Source organism: Haliotis rubra, unplaced genomic scaffold (assembly GCF_003918875.1).
Source record: "Haliotis rubra isolate DU_JTF1 unplaced genomic scaffold, ASM391887v1 Scf1032, whole genome shotgun sequence".
Taxonomy (NCBI): domain Eukaryota; kingdom Metazoa; phylum Mollusca; class Gastropoda; order Lepetellida; family Haliotidae; genus Haliotis; species Haliotis rubra.
In genome coordinates, this window is record NW_025764929.1 from 238644 (window position 1) to 245981 (window position 7338).

A 7338-nucleotide genomic window follows, 5' to 3' on the forward strand; every position below is an offset into this window, starting at 1 on the left:
CTTTTTGCTTATGAAAATTGTTTAGTGACAGATTTATTGTTTGTCATATGTTCCAAGGCACTGATTTTATAGGTATGGATAACGGATCTTTATATAATCACTTCCTTTGTTTGGGTTGAAATATGTAATATATCTGAAGCCTAATATGTTGTCTTATTGGCCGTACTTGTTAAGCATCGGCAATATTAAAGAGAAGGGTATTAAATTTGTAAACAGATTATGTACAATTAAATATAGAAGGGCCGAAAGTGCTCTCCTTTAAAACTTCTATTATATATTTTACTTTTCATTCATTAGGGACATACTTTTCATTACGACTTTGTGTCCAGTCTGTCAAATCTGTTATCTTAACACAATGTCGCCTTTGTAACGGAAAATTTGTTGCTCGTTTGTTTTCTCAATATCTATCAGCTGCTGTATTTAGAAGGATAGATTTTATTCCGTTTCTATTCGCTTTTTGTTGTTCCCGTAGTCGACAAATGCCTGGAGCTATTTTCCTAAAAACATAAAAAATAGTCCAGTATTTACATTCTGATCATGTGTTGTCAGTGACAACATTATTTTCACCTGTGTAAATACTTAGAACAAGGCTGTCAAACATTCATTGGAATAGTTCCAATATATTTCATTCTAAATTTTTTCTTGATTAAAGAAAATCATGAATATATGTGAATATTGCCCAAGGCTAGACACCTGTATTGTCGCTATGGCGACTACAGTAATTAGTAAATATGTACTTGATTCCGTTGCTATGATTGATGAACAACGGTGTAGGTTGATGAGGCCATGTGGTGCAATTCTGTGCCGGCAGTAGGAGTTATACAACTTGTAACATTATATCAACATGTTATAACATGTGTGTCATGAAATATAGATTACGGTGTTTAGGTGCCAAGTCCAAAAGATATGTGCCCTGGGGCTAGCACTGGATATCGGTATATATAGACCATAGACATCGAAAATCAATTATCAATAAATATCGGAGACGTACTTTTTAGCAAAAATTCCAAAACTCCCGAAAGAAATGACTATATTTGACATAACTTACAAGCAGGCCATGAATTAACTGGCATATTAAGTGAGAAAGTGAAAACTTTTTTCTGTCACAAAAGTTGATGTAGGATATTTTCATATTTTCGATAATGCAATTTTCATATCGATAATCATTGATGATTTTTCCAATCAACGATGTTTCTTATTATCGATCATTTTATCCAGCCCTACCAGGAACCTGGTTTTAACTCAAATTTGAGGAAATATTGTAGAGTAATTCGCATTTTGGTGAATCCGCATGATCAACAGAATATACATGTACGTTGGTTTAAACATTGCCCACGGGCTTGTCCAGCCAGCCTCTCTAACTCGTTTCTACCATCTTGATCGCTCTGAAGGGTCATTCACGTGATGGGGGTTGGCAGTAGTCATCTAGAGTCGTTACAAAGAATATAGTTGTTGTCATCCTGAAACAATTGTCTTTTGTTCGAGTCGTTTCTAATTAAACATATACTTCATGTCGATAACAGAGCCGATTATCGATAAGACCAAAAATGAAAGGAATGGACGTGTTTTTCATCATCTTGAGGGTCATTTTAATACTAGCGGAAGATGATTTTTGTCCAAATTCAGGCATTCCTAACATTCCGGGGCGGTGGGGTAGCCTAGTGGTTAAAGCGTTGGCTCGTCACGCCGAAGATCCGTGTTCGAATCCCCACAAGGGTACAATGTGTGAAGCCCATTTCTGGTGTTCCCCGCCGTGATGTTGCTGGAATATTGCTAAAAGCGGCGTAAAACCAAACTCAGTCAGTCAGTCAGTCCTAACATTCCGCATTTTATATGTTACTCTTCAATAAGAGTTATCTTTCCTTTGCTATGAGAAGACCACGTCCACTACGTAAAATTATTACCGTTTGTTAGTTTCCAAGTTCATGGAATAAGTTTCAAAACATTCCTTCTTGGAATTAAATACTCACTCGTATTTCGGTGTCACTGGTTGTCCCCTGTCGCTGTTTGAAAGCAGAGACTATACCATTTATTATATGGTTTCTGCTGAAAGCAAGACCATATATTCACAAAGTGGTGTTAACATAATAACAAAGAAAAGCTTGTGACCTCGCCATTTTATATATCGGAAAGATTTAGTTTGAATTTAAGATTGTAAGATAATGTGAAGCAACTATTTTCACGTTATCAGAAAGGAGATACAGATTTAGATAAATTACAAACATAAAAAATATATCAAGTTGAATGTTTTTGATCATTAAATCGATATCTTCTAGCATGGTTGGCGCAGTGACGTCACGCTCTTGGTCGACGCCTACCAGTGTCCACTAAACAAAGGCACTACTTAGATTTCTACTCATGTTCGATCCCGAATGCCTTAAGTGACATACGATCCAAATCGGTGAATATGGAACAGTAGTTCCACGTATAATGTCATTTCTTCTTTAAGCACCCGTGAAGATCCGGGTTAGAATTGGTCTTCAGTAACCCATGCTTGTTGTAAGAGACGAGTAACGGGGTCGGGTGGTCAGGCTCGCTGACTTGATTTACACATGTCATCGGATCCCAATTGCGTAGATCGATGCTCATGCTGTTGATCACTGGATTGTCTGGTCCAGACTCGATTATTTACAGACGCCGCCATATAGCTGGAATATTGCTGATTGCGGCGTTAAACAACAAACCATAATCTTCTCTTTAAGCATATGTTGGGTCAACAGATATAACAAAGCTGATTAGATATGAAGATTATATATAACGAGGAGTGGTAGAAGCAGTTAAAAACCATAGGAAACATTCGAAAACATTCCCAGTTCCGGCCTCACGTGGTGGCGATATTGGACGATAGATGGGTCAGTTATTCTGTCCGGAGCACAAGGTAACAACGCCGTATCTGATATATCGTTTGTTGTTTAACACCACACTCAGCACTATTCCAGATATTTGGCGGCGGTCTGTAAATAATCCAGCATGGACTAGATAATCCAGTGATCAACGAGTTCATGCAGTTCCAGTCAGCTACCCAGTATGATTGCTGAGGACCCATAATGGTTCTTGTTATACTGTCTCCTGGTTCACTGTGTGTGTTGAGGGTAGGGGTGGGATGTGGTGGCGGTGGCGAATAGGAGTTGGGGGTAGGGCGGGGTAGCGTAGATGGTAAAACCTTCACGCTTCATTGTTTGACATCTGTTTGACATAAGTCACTGCGGGTCTTACATGGCAGCCAATGTGCGTGTGAAACTCATTTGCTAAATAGTGTCCCCTGCTGTTATTGCTGAATGTTTGCTGAATGCTGCGTAAAACAATGCTCACTCACTCCAGGTCCAGTGACTGTTAGTCTCTCTGTCACTGACTGAAGTTGCATGCGGTCTTGGAGTGCTCAAAATGGGGAAACACTTCTGGTATTCTTGCGTCATCCCCAACCGTTTAACCAGAAGCGTGTCTCATTTGACCAGGAGAGGGTTGACATTGCGTCAGCAGCATGTGTCTGTTCCCAGTCAGAGCGGCGCACTGTGTAATATCCCATCTGTGCAATGTGTGGTAAACTTACTCGACATGGGCGTTATCTAACTGGTTTTATAGGTCGTAACGCATCCGCACCTCTCAGGGGCGATACATCATCCCTGACAACTATTCACAGCTCGACCTAGATCAATCACCCATATGTATTTCAAGGCAGTAGAACGATTCTTTCAATCAATATTGAATGGCACCTTATTTTCAAATGTATTTTAATGGATAGGCGGTTTTTGTTTGTTTGTAGAAACTTAATGTGAAGAAATGACTGAATATAGCTTACGGGAGTACAATTTCCAGTTATTGATTAAGTACAACATTCGTGTACCAAACGTTGCTAGGTGTGGTTTAACGTTGTTGTATATATACACGCAACAGACCATGGCAGTTCGTCAAAGTCTGGCTCATGTTTCAACTGTCACTAAATTGACAACTGAACTCATAAATCTCATCAGCAATTGTTTCGAGTACACTTTTTAATATACGATCTATAAGATGTACAGACATGACGTCCACAGTTGGTTTAGTCCCTGTCGAAAAGAGAGTGAACGAGAGAGAGAGAGAGTGAGAGAGAATAGAGTGAGAGAGAGAGAAAAGAGTGAGAGAGTTAGAGAGAAGAGAGAGTGTGAGTTAGAGAGAAGAGAGTGAGAGAGAAGTGAGAGAGAGAGAGAAGAGAGAGTGAGAGTTAAAGAGAAGAGAGAGAGTTAGAGAGAGAAGAGAGTGAGAGAGAGAGAGATGCATTGCTTTCTCCCTTGACTTTGAGAAATCGTTTTATCAAATTCCCAAAATGGCGATCCGTTAGAACCGTTGTACCGAACGTTTCGCCTTATACCCCATGTCTTCCATCCTGGCGGTACCTTCGACCACGGATAGCGGCAGACCTCGGACCAAATCCTCAAATCCATAAGACTCTTACAGTTGTGTACTTTTTCAGCGACGGGTGTCCATTGTAGACTACTCAAACAAATGAGATTATAGTAAGCTGTTTAAATCTCATATTTATCCAGGAAACTGTTTTTACGAATGTTGGTGTGAGGAGACGGAGAAGATCTTTCGCGCAGATTAGATACGACCAGATTAATAACTGACGTTGTCAGACGCAGAAATATATGTACTCAGTGTTCTTTGGGTTTGGTTGCACGCTTTTAACAAGATAACAGGTTTAAAGAATATTTTGTTTTGAAATATGATCAAAATGAATGGTATGTTGGCAGTGATAAAAGATGAAAAGGCATTTCTTTTTGAGAATACTCACATATCAATAGTTTGTGTTAACTAGGAATTAAAGACTTTATTTGATAGTGCTCAGTAAATGAATAGTTTGTTGGATGCTTCTGAAAGTTATATGGATCCGAAGTTATATGATTTTATTCACCTTATCATCTCCACACATCTATCTACTCACAGCAACGATTTAACACCAATGCCCTAAACGCCCTTAGGGGTCGGTGGGGTACCCTAGTGGTCAAAGCGTTCGCTCGTCACGCCATTGGCCCGGCTTCGATTCCCCACATGTGTACAATATGTGAAGCCCATTTCTGGTGTCCCCCGCCATGATATTGCTGGTATATTGCTAACAGCGGCGTAAAAACTCCCTCCCTCCCTCACGCACTCTTTAAGCACCCGTGAAGATCTGGATTAGAACTGGTCTTCAGTAACCCATGCTTACCCAAGAGGCGACTAACGGTTTCCCCCCACATAGGTACAATGTGTGAAGCCCATGTGTGGTGGTCTATTACTAGAAGCGGCGTAAAATCCCACTCCCTCACTTACGGATTATATTTACATATGAACATACATCTGGCCCCGATTTCTCGAAACAAACTTAAGTCTGAGTTTTGACTTAAGTCTGAGTTTTTACTCAAATTTGAGAAAACGCAGGAAAATGCATTTCCCAGAATAAACTGAAATCAATATTGAACTCAAACTTAGCAGACAATTTGAGTTTGGTGGATAGATTACTTAAGTTGTTTGGGCTTTTTTTAGTTAAAAAATGCAGTTGAGTTAAAAATTCAGCTGTTTCAAATTGTCAAACTCAGTTTGAAATTTGAGTAAAAACTTAAGTTTGTTTCGAGAAATCGGGGCCTGTACTATCGGAATACGTTCAAGGCTTCACACAAAACTGGCACTCAACATTCAAAATCAGAACCCCTTCTTTGACTGTAACTGACTTCAGCATTGTGCTCTTAATGCTGCTGTATTCGTGGTGACTTGCGTGTACCTTCAGTGTTAACTTAGCGGATCAACACTGTTAGCCGGGAGTCAAGGCGTTACATGAACATCTTACCGCAAACCGGTTGTGGCGGGATTGTCGCGTGTGTGATAACACTTCATTATACTCCAATCGGACATAATCGGGTTAAGGTATTTTGTAAGATCTGTATTATGCATCCCTTATTGCAACATTTACCTGTGGCAGCAATATGTTTGTAATCTTGTAACGCTAACAACCGAAGCTGTGCTCAGTAGGTTCAGTAAATTCAGTTGTCAGAGTTGTCATTGAACGAGCAACACGCGTGAGTACTGCCTTTCTTAGACATGATTGAAGCAGAATTGTTAATAACTACGGATTATTGTACCAGCGGAAAGTAACTTTGCTTCAAACACGCAGTGATACCTGGCTGATGACTATAAGGCTGACGAGGGACTGGGGAGAAGTGAAGATGGTTCACATCTCAATCAAAACCGTAACAAGCGTAAGAAGCCAACGTCAACCCATACAAACCCACGTTGTTTGGGTATTTGTAGGGAACAGGGTGAGGGCTAATATGTAATATGGTAGAAACGCACCAGCCACTTTGTTAAGATTAATATAGAAGTATTGAACCAGGCAATTAAGATGATAAAAGTTTATACCCATGTTTGATTGCAGTCATTCTCCTAGTTTGTCTGGAAGACTTACTTATGCGTTTATATATTTCTGACGTGTTCTGTATATTGTCTTGTTTCCATTCAACGTAATGTATGCTTATCCCAAAGTCATTCTTATAGTAATCTTGTCCTTGCGTTTATTTAACATTTTTGTAATTATTTTTTCACATAAGCTGGTTAACGCTTAAACTATATGCATTGCATATATACACGTATGTGCAAAAAAGGTGGACATGTATGGATATCAAATACTGTATGATGAAGAATACGACATTTCGGGGGGTATATTCTTACTCTTTTATCAGGTAAATGTTACAGAAACTGACATCCATACATTTTCCCGTTACTATTAATGCCATTGACATTTTTAATTATTTGCGTTATTCCGTAGATTAATCTGTGATTTGTAGATGTACCGCTTCTGACTGTGTGGTGTATGCATATGATACGTATGATGTATGCATATGATACGTATGATGTATGCATATGATACGTATGATGTATGCATATGCTACGTATGATGTATGCATATGATACGTATGATGTATGCATATGATACGTATGATGTATGCATATGATACGTATGATGTATGCATATGATACGTATGATGTATGCATGTTTTTCAGGGATTTTGTACTGTATAATCATGTTCATGACACGTATAGTGTATACACGTGTGTGTACAGCATGCTGTGCATGGTATATGTATGCATATACGTATTTGTGTATCATATATATCTGCCGGGCAGGAGAAAGTATCTCAGTCTGACGTGAGGTACCGAGAGGGACAGTTTATAAATAGAATACGCATAACTGTAATAGCTGTAAAGTCTCGGTAGATTTCACACATCGTTACGAAACTGATGATAGATATCTGTGCTGTTGCAGATATCAGAATATATATTGAGAAAACTAAATCTCTGACTAAACGGAGCTTAAAAATCTAATAG